Source organism: Emydura macquarii, unplaced genomic scaffold (genome assembly GCF_026122565.2).
Source record: "Emydura macquarii macquarii isolate MOO-44397 ecotype Brisbane River unplaced genomic scaffold, CSIRO-AGI_Emac_v2 contig_2369, whole genome shotgun sequence".
Taxonomy (NCBI): Eukaryota; Metazoa; Chordata; order Testudines; family Chelidae; genus Emydura; species Emydura macquarii.
Window position 1 is genome coordinate 4,224,238 of NW_027132506.1, and position 17,637 is coordinate 4,241,874.

Consider the following 17,637-nt stretch of genomic DNA (forward strand, 5'->3'; position numbering starts at 1 on the left):
TCACAAGTCAGGGCTGGGAGGCGGCACCGGGCCCGCTGGAGGGGCCCAGGTGGCAGCTCTGTTTTGGGCTCCAGGAAGCCGTGATTAATGGCGTTTTTCCCCTACGTTTTTTTGGCCCAGCTGCTCTTAGAAAGTTGGCCAGAGCTGCCTTCCGCCTCTTACAATAATAAACCCCTGTTAAGAAGGCATTTGTCACCGCAGTGAAGGAGTCAAACAGCCCAGATGTCAAAAACATCTGCACGAAGGGGTGCTGTCAGCCTGGCATGGAGCCAGACACCAGTGGGCTGGAACTGAAAGGGGGCAGGCACTCCTGCGGGGAAGGGGCTAACGAATCAAGGGAGAAAAAAGTATCCCGTTCAGGATCTTGCGCCAGTGACATGTGGAGATCGGGGCTGGTGTTACGTCACCCCTCTTTAAAGGAAAGAAATCTGCTCTTTTCACCCTATCTCTCTATCTTGCGTGCTTTTCTTTCGCTATGAATAATTGCTTGGTTTATACTTGTTCTTGGATTAAACATTAAACTGATAAGACTTTTCAAGTGTTCTCCAGTGCAGAAAAAACTCCAGAGGGTTGTTTGTTTTGTTTTTGGATCCCAACGCAGCTGGGCCAAGAGCCCATAATTCAGCGAGTCTCCGCTCGATCTAAATATTGACACAAGGCTTCATCAATTGCATTCTTCGCATCCCGCAACGAGGGAGATAAAGTTACATTCTTCGGACTGGCGCGTAGCTCCACTGTGGACCTTTTACCCCTCATTGCCCCGATTGGCCACTTGGCCACTTTCCTTCCTGATTGGCCAAGACAGGCCCGAATTAACGAGGCGAGCCAATGAAATAGCCATTTCCCTTGGGGGAAATTCTCCGCCAGTGTTTTGTTTGTTTTCTTTCGGCGAGATGGAAAGAAAATGTTCAAATATTGGCCGGGAGATGCCTGCCTGCGTCCGCGGCTCCCCTATCCCCACCCCGCAACCACCGGGTGTAGAGCACTCCTCCCGCACCACCATGGGAAACTCCAGCAAGAGGGAGACAGATGTTTGCCATTAGCTGCGTCTCTTTCTGATGGCGATTTCCCTGCCCTCCTGCTACGCCACATTCCGAGGCTGGCTAGCGTGCGGCTCTGAAGCTCAGCTTCCCGGCTGGAGAAAGGGGTAGCCCTGTCATCACTCCGGAGAGGGCGAAGGCCGCTGGTGCTTAGTATCAGACCACTCCGCACTTGGTAATGGAAACCTCTTCTCAAGAACCTCCACAGCAACTGTGACCCACTGATCGGTGTGTGTCATGGGTCCCGCTCTGTGCCTGGGCGTCTCTTCCAGTAGCAGTTCGGGTTGCTAGTCGTAATTTCTTCAATCCCTAAGCAGAGGGAAAACCACCCCTGCCCTTAACGAGCGGGGAAGAACAGAATGAGAAAAATATAGACGCTTGCAACCAGTGGCCATGAGCTACTTGCCTATCACATCGCAAGGCACCGAAGCACTGCACGCAGCAGTACAAGCGCGCTAGGGGCTGGTACAGCCACCTGGGGGAAACTGAGGAATCGAGCTACCAACGTACAATGGGAGAAAGCATTAAAACCCGGCTGGAGGATCATGGGAGATGCCCTCATGACGGAGCTCCTCTGAGTGCAGACACTTCAAGAAATGAAAGCTGGCCAAGGGGGCTTGCGAGGAGAAATCTGCTCTAAGGAGAAAAGGGCAACGGGGAAAAAGGAGACCTCCACGCCGAACTAGCAAGAAGCTGTGACGGGAAAATGAGAAGCGATGACCAGGCTGAGCTGATGTAGAGCCGAGGGGAAGGGGTGTTACATGCCCACCAGGGGAGAAAGGAGCACTGTTCATGAACACAGGGAGATGGCTTTTGGAAATGCAGCGCGGTGGTAGCTGGGAAGGGATAGAAACATACGAACTGCCAGAGTGGATCACAGTGGACCCCCATCCAACCCAGTACCCTCTCTCTGACAGTGGCCAGTACCAGAGGCGACAGGAAGATGTCAGAGTCCTGCAGTACCACCAGATGGGCAATAATCTGTCCCTGGTCTCTAGTCACCAGAGGTCAGCTTAAATCCTGAAGCTGGAGGTTTAATAAACCTGCCAGAAACGGTGTGACCACTACTGCAAGACTTCTGGATATTTCGGTTCTTCAGTTTAAATGACTGCTCCCCTTCAGAAGCTTGCTAAGTTGGGATAATGAAGTGGCAGGGAGAGCCTGGTGAATAATGGATTTGTTTTGGTTCGCTGGCAATTGCAAAATACCATGGTGGTGGGGGGAGATCATTTCAGGTTGAACCCAATGCAAAATTTGTGGAATATGTCAGAGAATCGTGTTGTCTGATCCAGTGATGGGGCATGAATTGTATTGCTCAATTAGAAATCCTAATTAACGCTCTGTCCTGCCTCGTAACCAGCCCCAGAAAGGTGCGAGTGATACCAAGGACCCCGGCGTGCACAAGAGACACAATCACGCTTAGGAAAGGCCTTGTGTCCTTGGCGTGTTTTTATTAGCACGGTTAGCAAAATCACAAAGACGCCAACTCAGTGACGTAGCTAGAGATAATACCACAAGGCCAAGGTGTCCGGCACCTGAGTATTCCTCCAGGTGTACTCACACCTTCCCTCGTGGAGATCCCTCTGCAATCGGGGAGCCCTGAGTGGCCTATCTCCGGCATGCCAAGAAGATCCCAATGGCATAAGCCATGGTTAGCTATCTTATAGGGGCACATGGCAGCCATGAATATTCATAAAGATGTCCCGCCTCTGCTATCCATATCTAAACTCCCTCACCCTAATGATGTTGGGGTGCTCTCTTCTTATAGGTTAATATATCATTATCTTATATGTCAATTAGTTACCATAGACTCATAGACTTTAAGGTCAGAAGGGCCCATTATGACCATCTAGTCTGATTTCCTGCACAGCGCAGGCCAAAGAACCTCACCCACCCACTCCTGTTATAGACCCCGAACCTATGACTGAGTTATTAAAGTCCTTAAATCATGGTTTAAAGACTTCAAGGTACAAAGAATCCACCAGCAAGTGAGCCGTGCCCCATGCTGCAGAGGAAGGCGAAAAACCTCCAGGGCCTCTGCCAATCTGCCCTGGGGGAAAATTCCTTCGTGACCCCAAATATGGCGATCAGCTAAACCCAGAGCAGGTGGGCAAGACTCACCAGCCAGACACCCAGAAAGAATTCTCTGCAGTAACTCAGAGCCCCCCATCTAACATCCCATCACAGCCCATTGGGCATATCTACCACCAGTAGTCAAAGATCAGTCAATTGCCAAACTAGGCCGTGCCATCAGACCATCCCCTCCATAAACTTATCAAGCTCAGTCTTGAAGCCAGCTAGGTTTTTTGCCCCCACTGCACCTCTTGGGAGGCTGATCCAGAACTTCACTCCTCTGATGGTTAGAAACCTTCATCTAATTTCAAGTCTAAACTTCCTGATGGCCAGTTTATGTCCATTAGTTCTTGTGTCCATATTGGTGCTGAAGTTAAATAACTCCTCTCCCTCCCTGGTATTTATCCCTCTGATGTATTTATAGAGAGCAGTCCTATCTCCCCTCAGCCTTCTTTTGGTTCGGCTAAACAAGCCAAGCTCTTTGCGTCTCCTCTCATAAGGCAGGTTTTCCATTCCTTGGATCATCCTAGTAGTCCTTCTCTGTACCTGTTCCAGTTTGAATTCATCTTTCTTAAACATGGGAGACCAGAACTGCACCCAGTATTTCAGATGAGGTGTTAGTAGAAAGCACTGGTGAGACCTCATCTGGAATACCGCAGCATTCTTGCAGATGAACGTCTGCTGATGTTCCTATCCTAAAATGTCCAAAACTAGCAGAAACGGGAATTCTGCGGATGGTTACCTATTGAAAGTTCAGGCGCACTTGTTTATTACAGCGCTCTACCTCGTAGAATCATAGAATCATAGAATCATAGAATATTAGAGTTGGAAGGGACCTCAGGAGGTCATCTAGTCCAACCCCCTGCTCAAAGCAGGACTAACCTCAGCTATATCATCCCAACCAGGGCTTTGTCAAGCCTCAGCTTAAAAACCTGTAAGGATGGAGATTCCACCACCTCCCTAGGTAACCTATTCCAGTGCTTCACCACCCTCCTAGTAAAAAACTTTTTCCTAATGTCCAACCTAGACCTCCCCCCTGCAACTTGAGACCGTTGCTCCTTGTTCTGTCATCTGCCACCACCGAGAACAGCCTAGCCCCATCCTCCCTGGAACCCCTTTCAGGTAGTTAAAAGCCGCTATCAAATCCCCCCTCACTCTTCTCTTTTGCAGACTAAACAAGCCCAGTTCCCTCAGCCTCTCCTCATAAGTCCTGTGCTCCAGCCCCCTAATCATTTTGGTTGCCCTCCGCTGCACTCTCTCCAAATTGTCCACATCTTTTTTGTAGTGGGGGGCCCAAAACTGGACACAGTATTCTAAATGCGGCCTCACCAATGCCGAATAGAGGTATCTTGTGGTATCTTGTGACTCAGGGTTACTCCCATTAGCTACTTACGCTAAGACTACTGCTAAATTATGCTTCAATCTGCCTAAACTATCATCCAACACCTGTCGGCTTCTTGCATCTCTGCTCCAATGTATGCCTAGGCCTTACCAACAAATAGCTACAGCGATAGGCTGCAGATTGAAAAGCCACCGACATTTCATTTTGGGTGAAATGGTTTGTTCGACCTAAACTGAAACGTGTGTTTGAATGTTGAGCATTTGGCTTTGGGTTGTTAATAAAACCGAAGGACCCATCAGAACAGAAAGTTGCTTCAAACGGAAAAATTGAAACCCTCTGATTTTTTTGAGGACTTATTTTTTCATCTTTTTTTTCCCCCATCGAAACAACTTGGCGACAGCGACATGAATTCATGCCACGGTCTGGGGGCAACCAATGATATATTATTTTGCTTGCAAAGTTTTGGATGCCCCAAAATCTGTGCCCCCCCCATCTCCTCCTTTATTCCCCCCTGTGCCCTGCTTCCCTCCAATATCTGCCCCACTTCATTGCCGGTCTCCTGCTCCTCCCTTGTCCTTAGCATCACCTGCCCCTGCGCTGTCCCCAGGACCCCAATCATGGAAGACCGGGGGGTCGGCTGGAGGACGGTTCCCCAGAGGGCAGCTCCAGCAGGGCGGCTCCATTCCCAGCTGCACCTCGGTGCAAGGCAGACGCTGCTCGGCGGCTGGCGACAGGATGTGAGGCGATGCCAGGGAGGGGCAGGCTGGGGGCAGCAGGGCCAGCACGGTGCCCCCGGCTGCGAAGGGAGAGGAAGGCGGGTTTGGAAATCGACCTGTCCGTGCCCCAGCCAAGGGCCCATTTCCCCTCCGTTCCAGGCCTTCTCTCCAAAGGGCTCCCTGCGCCAGGGCCGGGCCCTGCCCCTGGAGGGCACCGGTCCTTGGGGGACGCTGGCACTACGGGCTGCTCCCCCTAAATCGTGTGGGTGAGGGGGGCTCTGCTGCATTCGGCTGGAAGCTGCCTCGGGGAACTGATGCCAGCGAGGGGCCGGGCAGAGGGTTCCCTTCAGTGGGCTGGAGTAGGGGGGACATCCCCCCCCGCTGGATCCCCCACACGCCATCTCTCTCCGAGGCCTGGTGCCCTCCTTTTATTTTTCTTTTAGTCATGGAAGAGCGATTTTTAAACTTTTCAGACACCGTCTCGCTCTGGCCAGGGGCTCCGGCAGCGCAGCTTGGTGCTAGGGAACAACAGCGGCGCTATCCCGCCATTCACAGAGACTTCTGGGATCTCTCCCGCTGGCTGTGGTGATTGGAGGAGGTTTGGGGGGCGGGCAGGGAATCTGCCCTGTTTTCAGATCTAGGCAACCCCAGAAAAGTGGGAGGGTAGGAGAAATGTGGGGACAGAGGAGCTTCGGGGGTGAGGAGCAGGTGCAGAAAATTGAGACCCGGGGCGCCCTCCAGCAGTCGGCTGCAGCCCAACAGGAGTGCCTGCCTCAGTTTCCCTTCTTCAGGGTGCCCAAAAACAGTCCAAAGAAAACAACTCCCCACAGTCCACCCAGCATTTCTCTCCCCGTCTCGCGCCCGGCTCAGCTGTCCCCGCCCTCTCTAGCCCTGGCTCTCTCGGTTCCCAGCCCTCAGCCCTTTGCAGCCTCCCGGCGCTTGGGCTACAGAAGCTGCTGGGGATGGTCTGGATGGGGGCAGCGAGCGCGCCGGAGCCGGGCGGGTCTCACAGCCCTGCTGCCTTGGCTCGGACCTGAGTCTCAGCGGGAGTCGGGCTCGAACCCGCCCCCTAGCCTGGCAGAGTGACTTGTGTGTGGACGGAAGTGTGGGGGGACGGGGCCAAAGCTGAGTCAGAGCCCGGCCCATTATTCCGAGCGACAGCCCTGTGGGTCTCCTATCGGGGTGTCTCACCCAGGTGCCGAACTGGAAGGCACAGTGAGGGGGGGCACTGACCCCTGCTAACTCTTAAAGGGCCGGTGTCACCCCGGGAGGGGCGACATGCAGACGAGGAGCTGGGACTGGGGGAGAATGGGCAGGAGCCAGAGGCTGGGAGGAAGACGGTCGGAGCCATACAGGGGATGGGCTGGAGTTGGGGGTTCAGAGCAGGTGAGGGGTCCGGCCAGAGCTGCAGGGAGGGGGGGAAGGAGCAGGGGAGGCTGGAGAGGGACAGGGACAGAGGGTCTGTGACCACTAGTGAACGCTCCCCTCCGGGACCCGACCGACCCCATTATCCCAGGGCCTGTCTTTGCTTGAACCCGCAGAACGCGCAAGCGCCCCGCGCCCCCATTGCCCTGGACAGACGGACGCCGGGGTGCCGGACAGATCCGTGAGAGGTCACAATTCTTAGAGGCGAGGAGCGGCGGGGGAAAGACGAAGGAGAAGGCGGGAAATGGGCACAAAGTGGGGGAGAAACGCAGGGAGAGAAGAGACGGGACCTTGTCGTGTCTGTGCGGAGGAGAGGCCGCGTTGCAGTCAAACAACCTTCAGGGCAAGGGAGGTCGGCATGGGGGGGGGAGTCGCGTTTGATTAATAGTCAGAGACTAATTTGCAGTTGTGGAGGTTGAACAAAATTCTGCTGATACCCACAGCCCGGCAAAGCTTTCCCCCCCCCGCCGGTGCCCCTCAATCCTGACCCGCAGCCCCTGCTATCCCAGCCCTGGCATCCTCCCCCACGTCCCCCACCAGTGCCCCTCAATCCTGATCCACAGCCCCTGCTATCCCAGCCCTGGCGTCCCCTGCCCCCACCCCCACCAGTGCCCCTCAATCCTGACCCGCAGCCCCTGCTATCCCAGCCCTGGCATCCTCCCCCACGTCCCCCACCAGTGCCCCTCAATCCTGACCCACAGCCCCTGCTATCCCAGCCCTGGCGTCCCCCCGGCCCGGCTCTGCCGATGCCCCTCAGTCCTGCCCTTCGCCCTGCCCCGCTGGCATTGCAGGTCTGGCATCTCACCTGTCAGAGATGGACAAAGGCCCAGTTACAAGCCGTTGGCTAGACAGGGGTAAATACAGCCACAGGGCGGGGGCGGGTTAGCCCAGGCAGCCAGCAAGGGGATAAGAAGCAGGAATGCTTCCCAGCCCAGTGTGACACCGAAGGAAATTCCTGCAAACCAGCGGGGCCCCCAAATCTCCTCCTGCGGCTCGCACAATGCTCCCGCAGCTGCCTTTGGCACAGCCGTCGAGGCGGGCGCGTTCCCGGCGGAGCCGCGGGGGCCCAGCCGCCGTGGGAGCCTCCAGAAAGGCTGCTCCTGAATGCTGAGTCAGCCCCTCTTGCTGCTGGGGCGGGGGTGGCGCCCTCTGGGACCGTGGTGGGGAGGGTTTGGCGGCGCCCGCCCCTGGCCTACCCACTGAGCATGAGCTGGGTATAAGAGATGCCTGAGGCCTGGTGCTGGCCCCTCTGCAGTTATGCGGGGTGCGGCCACAAGAGGGAGTCAGAGAACTGCCCCGTGTCACGAGCCCCCCGGTTCTCCACTCATTCAGACAGTCTCCCACCCACCAAAGCACAGATGGGACCTGACGCGTCTCAATTTTTCCCCCCACTGAAACCAGCCAGGCCTCGCGTTTTCTCTACCCGGGATCCCTCCCTCCCTCCGAATTCCCCTCGCAGGTCACCTTGGGTGGAATGTGACCCTGGCGGGTTTCTGCACCGAGCATCGGCAGCGAGATAATTAACACTTGTCGCATATTTAAATAGCACATTAAGTTCGGCGCCTGCATTAGCCCCCCGCAGAGATGAACGGGGGGGGGGGAGAGGGGGATTTCACAGGCTCCTCATGGTGCTCTCAGCCTGCCAGCTGTACAGCGGGGACGCGGGGCTGGGATTGCATGATGGGGGTTCCTGCCACAGCCAGACGCGCCAGACACCCCGTCTTCTACCCCCGCAGATCAGGCAGTGGGGCAGAGCCAGCGGGGTAATGCACGGGGGCTGGATTTCTGCTGCCCCCAGCTTGCTGCCCGCCTGGCTGGATGGGCAGTGAGCCGCCCCCCCCCAGCCCTTCTCCCCACCGGCGTGTGCCCGAAAGGAAAGAAGCAAAAGGAGGGCTGTCAGGGGGGTAGATCCGCTAGCCTGGGAGGGAGACCAGGCCAGAAAAGCCCTTCAGGGGGACACTCAGGACGCCGGAGCCGGCCAGTCCAGTTGTGTCTCCATGGAGGGGCGTGGGAAGCCCTTTCCCAGTTCCGGTGGCCACAGGGCAGCTGGCAGCTAGCCTGGGCACCTCCAGCGCCCTGAGACGAGGTCTCTCTGGGCAGTGGGGTCCAGATCCGAGGACCTAGCGGAGCTGAGTCAGACCATCCGCATCCTCTCGAGGAGAGGCTGAAGGGGGGTGCGGGTCAGGAGGGAGGGGCGTCAGCAGCGCAGGGGGGTGGGGGGGAAATATGCCGGTGGCTGGGGAGGGCAGCAGAGCAGCACGGGGCTGGCCAGCGGGGGATGCTTTGGGCCTTCAAACAGAAGCATGGGGGCTGAACTCTTTGCCTGGGGAGGGCCCACATGCTCCGGGGCTGATTCTCCAAGGTGATGCCCCCGACTTGTGCTCAGCCCCTCCCCCCACTTCACGCCGGGCTCCCCAGATCCCAGGCGCCCCACACGCTGGTGCTTGCTGGCAAGGCTGGCCTGAGCGATTTGCCCAAAAGCCGCAGGACACGCCAGGGGCCAAGTTCTGCCCCCCCCGCCCCCAGCAGGGGCTAACGGCCACATTTCGACCCCCTCCAGGGGAGCCGTGTGGGGCCGGTGAACCCAGTCGGTGATTTTTGTGGCAGGGGTACGACTCCTTAGGCTGGATCCTGTGGTGAGGGCGGGGGAGTGGGGGCAACCAGCACACGGCTGGCAGGGGCTCAGAGGACAAAGCGTCAGGCCGGGGCCGAGGAGGATCAGCTCCATGGGTGGAAAGCCCTAGATGGGCCCGATTCTCTGTTGAGTGGCACAAAGGGGCCAGAAGGGAAATCCCCTGGCCACGGCGAACCTTGCCCTGCGCCCCAGCACAGCCTGCGGGGCGGGGCCGACGCTCCGGTGAGGGTGCTGCAGTCACTCCCCCGGGCCCCCCTTCTCTCCTGGCCGAGCGGATCTGGGTTCACGGGGGAGACCCGGCGCACTGCGCCAGCCGGGGCGACAAATTCACAGCCCCGAGAAGCTGCCCCAGGAGCAGTTGTTGGTATCGGAGTCAGAGTCCCCCCCCCCCGCCCCCTGAACCCCTCCTGCAGGTGGGGGGATGCGCCCGCCGCCCTGTCCTGCCGCCTAGCGCGGCCTTCTCCCCATGGCGAACCAGGCTCTGCCTTCTCCTGCCGCGCTCAGTCCACACTCGGGTGACGCACCCCGTGCTCCTAGGCAGGATCTGACGGCTGGGCAATGGGGGGGGGGTTAGTTCTGCCTCCCATCCTCCCCCATGCCCTGCACTGAGCTGGCAAGAAACGGGGGCCGTTAGCCAGGCATTCCCGGAACAGGGAACGACGCAATGATCACATTCGTTTGACTCTGATCTTACCTGGCCCTTGCAGTTCTCTCTCTGGGGCGGTGCTCGAAGCCTCGCCGAGCCCCCCGCCACGCAGAGGCAGGGGGGGCAGTGTTCGAAGGCAGATCAGAGAGATCTAAGGCCTGGCGTGAGCCATGAAATCCAAGGGCGTCTGAACTGAGCACGGGCCGCCGCACTCACGCCAGCCTGGTGCTGCTTTGCTTATTATTAATGATCTGTACCCTGGTCGTGGCAGACCACGCAGCAGAGGCGAATTTCCCGGGGGAGGAAGAGGGCAATCTGGCAGCTTTGGGATGTTTTACTGGGGGACTCCTCTGTGCCCAGGGGTGGCCGAACGTATGGAGGGGCTTATGGGGATGAAGAATGGGCCGGCCGGCAGAGCAGAGCTGATGTTACGTCCCAGGAGATGGTCCCTTCTGCCATTGGGATCTAGGAATCTCAACAGCCTAGACCCTGGCAGCTCATAGGGGCTCGCCCTGGTCCCCCTAGCAGCTCTCTGCAACCACCACTACCCTGGGGGTGAGAGGAAGAAAGCAGAAAGAGAGGTGTATGTCCAGGGGGCTAGGAGAGGATGCATAGCCTTATGGTTACAGTGCTAGACTAGGACTCAGGAAATCCACCTTGGATTCCTGGCTCTACCACAGACTGCTTGGAGCCACTCACTGTGTCTCAGCCCCCACCCCGTCCCCCAGTGAAACGGGGAAAACAATCCTTCTTTTCTCCCATCCTCGGGCAGGGTAACCTGTCATCTCTTGGGGGAAGGGTTGCCTCCCACTGATCCTGCCTTGATCTTGGTTGGCGTGACAGCTATAGTCCCACGCAGGTTCTTACACAATGTCTATCATGGTGGCATCTGGGCATCAAAGAGGAGGGTAATAAATAAACAGATGGGTTATTACAGCAGTAATTTGAGGCTGGATTCAACTTTAGCCAAGGATGAGTCACTCCAACTGCCCCGGTCCCTTTCAAGCCGCGCTCTTCCAAAATCCAGCGTGGAGTATCCCTCGCGATTGGCGCTTGCTGCCTCCGAAGCCTGGAAACGTCCCTTACGTTTAGAAAAGTCACACATCCTAAAAAAACAGAGAGCTCTCGCAAGCCAGCGAAGAGGTCGTCATTTCCTCTCCAGCTGTAATAATACCGCAGCGGAAGGCGGGGAGGGGGAGCGACCTGGAGACGGCAAAGGTATTTTCTGTGCAATCCGTTTGAGCCGTGCACGTGAGCGAGAGATCAGAAGAGGCCGGGGAGCCGAGGCGGTTAATGATTTTTGGCGCTGCAGGGCGGGAGCTAAAGGTTGTTTGATTTCACTTTAACCTTGAAGAGCGGCAGGTAACTGATTAAGCACCTCCATCCGGTTCCATTGGGGTTAACACCAAGAGATTCATAAAGTGCCGCTCCTCCTTCGAATGGGAGCCCCCACGCTGGGATATTCCCCACCAGATAGCACCAGGGATGGTGGCCCACCTCCAGCAGGTCCTGATCCGGGACACCCCCCCCCAGTTACCCACAGGTCGCTGCAAAGAATTGCCACCGAAGCATTCGGGGTGGGGGGCACGGCGCCGCATTGTGTCCCTGTGCCAACGCCTCCTCTTCCCCTCGCGCATGTCCTAGCATGAGCGTGGAAGACCCTTCAGGGAAAAGTCCCAGAAATGGTCTCCTCACGCTTCCCAGGGGAGATCCCAACTGTGCAGGTGAAACCTCCCTGACCTGACGGCCCAGGCTTCTCCTGCCTGGAGGCAGAATACGCTGCTTGTGTGGGTCAGAGCTCTGGGCCGTAGCCTGGCCAGAGGCCTCCAGTGCTACTGACATGCAGGGGCGTGGGAAGTTAGCGCAGGGTGTGGGAAGTTAGCACGGGGTGTGGGAGGTTAGGGCAGGGCGTGGGAGGTTAGGGCAGGCGTGGGAGGTTAGTGCAGAGTGTGGGAGGTTAGTGCAAAGTCGTGGAAGGTTAGTGCAGGGTGTGGGAGGTTAGTGCAAAGTCGTGCAAGGTTAGTGCAAAGTCGTGGAAGGTTAGTGCAGGGCATTGGAGGTTAGTGCAAAGTCGTGGAAGGTTAGTGCAGGACGTTGGAGGTTAGTGCAGGGCGTTGGAGGTCAGCGCGGGGCGTGGGAACAGGGAGGCGTGGAGTGGATCTATTGCAAAGGATTTTCAGTTGGGATGTTTGAGGAGCCCATCAGGACAGTTTCTCTGTGGCCGGGCGGCAGGGTCACGGGCAGAGGCACATTCTGGGCCCCAGTGATCTGCCCTCGAACCTTGCCCAGTGTCCTCGGCATTCGCTGCTCGTGCCGTGACCCCTAGGCCAGCCGCAGGGGAAGGAGCGGAGCCGAACTCCTGGACCCACGTGGAGCAGATTCAGGGTGAAAAGCCTGAGTTGGTCTCCGGTGCGCCTGTGGAATGGATCCAGGCTGAGCCACCTGAGAGCTGAGATAGGATAAAGTCCATCACGCCTGCTTGTCGGCTGTCCCATGCTGGGGGGCAGTAGGCAGGGAAAGGGGAGGACGGGCTATATATCAAGACTGGATGCAGCTGCGTGGGCGACTGCTGCAGATAACAGGAAGAATTCGCGCTGGAGGGATGCCATGGGCTATCAGCAGGAGGGAGGGTGGGCGTGGTGCTCTTAGATCAGCTGTAGATAAGAGCGTTCACATCATGGGGCACGCTAGCTGCCTGGTCCCAGGGGACCTGGCCTAGGTGAGACCTGCTGGAAAACATGCCCTGCGGACCCAAGAGCGGCACGTCTACACAGCAAAACCAGCCCCGTGGCACCGAGTCTCAGAGCCTGGGGCAGTTGACTCGGCCTGGAGCTGCGGGGCTAGAAATAGCAGTGTGGACGTTATTAAACCCAGCGAGGGGGGAGGGTCTCAGAGCCCGGCCTCCAGCCCGAGTGGGAGCTTCCACGCTGCTGCTTTTAGTCCCACCAGCCCCAGCCGGCTAACCCGGCTCTGAGACCGGCTGCTGCAGGGTTGGTTTGGTTTTTGCAGTGCAGATGGACCCAGCGACAACTCTTGCACGTCTAGCAAGAGTCACCGGCCAGCACGCCCCCTTCAACGGCCCTTTGACAGGCACGACGAGTCGGATTCGCCGCTGCATGGTCCTTGTGCGACAGGCTGGTGGAGCCAGCCGCCGGGAAATTCAGCTGGCCCGGGGGAAGGTCAGGAGTCAGGGCCTGCAGCAGAACCAGGCTCGGGGTAACTTAATGAGCACAGCGGGCCTGGAGGAGGCTGATGGAGTGGCTTCGCCACCTGAATGGTGGAAAGAGTCAGCAGCCTGGCTCTTCAGCCCAGCAGCTGCTCAAATCATTGGCCCTTAGCTGCAATATCAATTGCTCCTGCCTTGTTCCAGCCCTGCTCTCAGCTTGTTCTCAGCCCTGCTCTTGCCTCACTTGACTTCAGGTAACCCATCTCCGACTGCTGACTTCAGCTCTGGCATCTGACCTCTGACTCCAGGCGTCTATTCCTGGCCACCAGCTCCTGCTCTAACCACTAGGCATGGCCGCCCACATGCCGATCCCTGCGTCACATCGAACCAGCGCAACGGCTCTGTCCCGCCCCCTTGCAGCACTCGGTGTAGGGGGGTTGTGGCCAGGAGCAAAAGGGCCCTGTGAGAGAACTGCTGCACTCTGGTTATTCATGGCTAGTGCAACGATCTCTTGGTGCCACAGAGAGCCAAGTGTCAATTACAGCCACCCTCAGGCTGCTCTACCCCAGCACTGGGGCTGAAGAGTGGCAGAGGAGGTAGAGTCCAGTCCCCTTTTCCCCCCTCCCACGCTTAGCACCAAATGGAGCACGGCTCAGTGCTCGGTTTGTGCTAGGGCTTCCCAGGCAACCAGGGCTTGGCAGTTCAGAGCCCCGGCACCTCTGGGATTGCCCTGTCAGTGATGAAAGTAAAAACATTGCTTGAGCCGCGGCACCTAGCGGCTGGAGTCCCGGCACCTCTTGCATTCAAAATCAAGCACTGGCTTGGCTGCACCCCAAAACTGATTGCCACTGGCATCAGTGCATGCCCTGTCCCACCCACATTGAGGGTCAGGGCTTAGGAGCCATAAGTGAGGCCTCAGAAAAATGAGGCCTGGAGGAACAATCAGCTGAAGGGGGAGACAAGACAACGTTTCCATCAGATAAGCTCAGGGGTGTTGTAAGGAGGTCAGGGACCAATTAATCTCATTAGTGAATTAGGACAGGAAACAATGGGTTTAAACTGCAGCAGGGGAAATGCAGGTTACATAGGAGGAGGATTTATAGTGATACACAGTCGGGAAGAAATGATTCCAGGCAGATGCCACAAATCCGAGGTTACGAGTGCGGCCGGTTAATAAGACCCTGCCACACAATTTGCCTCCTCTCAGCCTGAGCGTTTAAACAATTTTTGGGGTTCAGCTGCCCGGCTTTAATTCTTAAACCCATCGTAACGCATTAAAACAGTTGAAGGGCGTCGGCATTTAAGCTCTTTATCTGCTGCAGGGAGTTAAGGCAGTTTAAAGTTTAAGTCAGTTTAACGCCCTGTTGCAGTTTAAAAGTTTAAGCCATTCGGGATTTAAGGTGGTTTAAGACAGCTCACTACTTAAAACGGCTTAAAAGCTTACAGAGCAAAGCCATTTAAAGGAATTATGATCCTTTAAGCCTTCCAAGATCGATATATTTGTATAGATCCATTGAACAGAGCAGTGACCTGGGAGTGCCGAGATTTGAGTCCTGTCTTGGCTCGGCTACTGGTTTTCTGGATAGCCCTGTGTAAGTCACTTTGACCACAGTGTGCCTCAGTTTCCCCATCTGGACCTTGGTACTTACCTATCACACTACAGCTGTAGCATAGGGCTGTGGAGAACAGAATCATTTTAAATCCATGAAGGGAAGAGGGGCAGAAGCGACTGAGGAGTGCATCATGTACGGCAGTGTAGGATCATTTAATTTTACAGACCACATAAAATAAGTTAGGCGGACTTACAAAGAGTTCAAATAGAAAAACTCAGGCAAGATCTATACAGACACTCACTCCTTCCAAAGGCCAGCTGCCCAATACTAGAGCACTCCTGTCTGTATGTGAGGCCAAGTTTGAGATCAAGCCAGAATCAAGGTGTGGCTGTATACTAACTTCCCCTCGGCATAGACTTTATAGTCCTTTGGCTCCTCCCAATTTTGATTTCAGCCAATCAGAGCTTTGCTCGAGGGAGGGGTTCAGAAGTTTCCCCTCCTATTTTTTTTTAAATGTCATTTGGTGCATAGATTGTAAATCTCCATGAGCCAAACCTATTCTCCTGTCAGAAGACGTAAGCTGCACTGGGTCGACAGAACTACTGTCTGCAAGCCAGAGTCTTGCATCAATGCCATTTGGTTTGTGGAGTTTACAAACTCCGCAGCTCACACGGGCAAGCTTCATAAATGCTGCAACAGCTACTGAGAGACAGAGCTCTCAGCAATGCAAATATTCACGACTCTGGAGTTAACGAGCCAGCCATCTGAAAACAATAAGGGTTCTGTACATTAATACGCTGCTGAGAGCACATGAATAAAACAATGTTTGGAATTTCGATACCAAACTCCTTTGGGGGAGAGGATGTTCTTCAGAGATTTTTAGTTTAGAAAAGACTTTCCGGGACTTGGTAGGTCAGAAAGCCCCGCCATTTCACACGGTTTATTTGCACTCGTGATTAGAAGGGTTTGGGGGAATTTTTTTAATTACATTAATTGGTCAATGGCCTGGAAAAAAGTTCCTTTCGAGGTGATGGATGAGAAGGGCCACGATACAACAATAATGCACGGCCCAGCGAAGATAGGTCTGGAGCGACTCTTCATCCTGTCTCCTGACACAAGAACAAAGGAAGGCTTTGTGGAAATGAAAGGTGGCAAATTTCAAAATGATAAAAGGAAAGGACTTTTTCACCCAACACAGTTAGACTGTGGGACTCTCAGCTACAGGTGTCATAAGAACAGAAGAACGGCCACACTTGGTCAGACCAATAATCCATCTAGCCCAGGATCTTGTCTTCCAACAGTGGCCAGTGCCAGGTGCTTTAGAGGGAATCAAAAGAACAGGTAATCATCAAGTGATCCATCCTCTTGGCCATTCCCAGCTTCTGGCAAACAGCAAATCCTGCCGATCCTGGCTAATAGCCATTGATGGACCTATCCTCCATGAACTTATCTAGCTCTTTTTGAACCCTGTTATAGGCTTGGCCTTCACAACATCCTCTGGCAAGGAGTTCCACAGGTTGACTGTGTGTTGTGTGAAGAAATACTTCCTTTTGTTCATTTTAAACCTGCTGCCTGTTAATTTCATTTGGTGACCCTTAGTTTTTGTGTTATGAGAAGGAGTAAATAACACTTCCTTATTTACTTTCTCCACACCAGTCATAATTTTATAGACCTATCATTGAAGACTGGAGTTTAGCAGACGAGGACTGGAAAAACAAACGCTTCCAGAGTTAAAACTGCAAGGATTTAACACAAAACAAAACATGACTTTTAGATGGGATCTCGATGCTTTCATGCATCAGGGTCAAGCCACGGAGGAGGGTGAGCTGTTAGGGAAGGATGAGCCATTGAGGAAGGACAGCTCAGTGACTGGGGCCTGGTCTGAGATTCAGGACGCCAGGATTCAAATCCCTGCCACAGACTTTCTTGCAAGTCACTCAGGCTCTGTGCCTCAGTTTCCCCATCAATACAATTGGGATAATAGCCCTCCCTTATCTCATGGAGTGTGAGGATAAATACAGTAAAGATTCTGAAAGGCTCAGCTTCCTGGGGGCCATGGAAGTAATCCTACAGAGATAGAACCTCTGACTAATGCGGGAAAAGAGAAAATTTCACTGGGGTCAAGTTACTCCATAGCTGCTTCTTGCAGGGTTTCTTGCCTCTGGTACTGGTTATGGCCAGAGACAGGACACCGAAGGGGATGGATTTCAGGTCTGATCCATTCCTGCAATTCCTATGTTCTTAATGACCAGTCTCAGATTATGGAGCTGGTACCACTGAGCGTATCTTTTCTATCGTCCTGTTGTGGTCCTCGTTGGGTCCCGGTCAGCGTCTTTGTTCTGTGTTGGTTCCGCAGCGAGCACGCGGGGTCCTGGTCAATGACTGGGGTTCCTAGGAGGTCCCAGAGCTGTAAGGGGCCAGGCGTGGGCAGTCTGGCCCAGAAGTGTCGGCAGGGCTGGTGCCATCAAGTCAAGGACAGCCCTGGCGGTCAGCAAGCAGGTGGTGGTTAGTGAATACGGCTCAGAGCCTGGAGCTAGGACCAATAGGCAAGAGTCAGGGGTCAGAGCCAGGCCGGAGATCAGCGGTAGTCCCAGGCAGGCAGGAATCAGGCGGAGGTCGGACACTGGAGATCAGAAAACAAGGTGCAGCCCGGAGCTCCCAGCAGGCCAGGAAGACTTCCTGGGCCAGGGTTAAATACCGAGCATGGGCCAATCAGAGGGCCGCAGGGCACTAGTCCTTTTGGGCAGAACTTCCCGCGGTGCCTAACCTCCACGAAGCGCCGTGGAGCTGGCTCCGCCCGGCCTCCTGGTGGCGATGTGGCAACATCAGCTGTCCCGCGGTCCCGGTTCTAGGCCCACGGATCCTCTCCCCAACACAGCTGTCTAATGGAGCCCAGAGGGCCGCGTGCTAAGACAATGCTGCCCCAGAGGTGAAATAAAAGCTACCAGTCTGTCCTCTCCTAATCACAACAGCAGCTGAGTCTCAATTTGAAGACCCAGGACACCGAGTACAGGCAGCTTTTTAGGGACGGCAAGATAGAG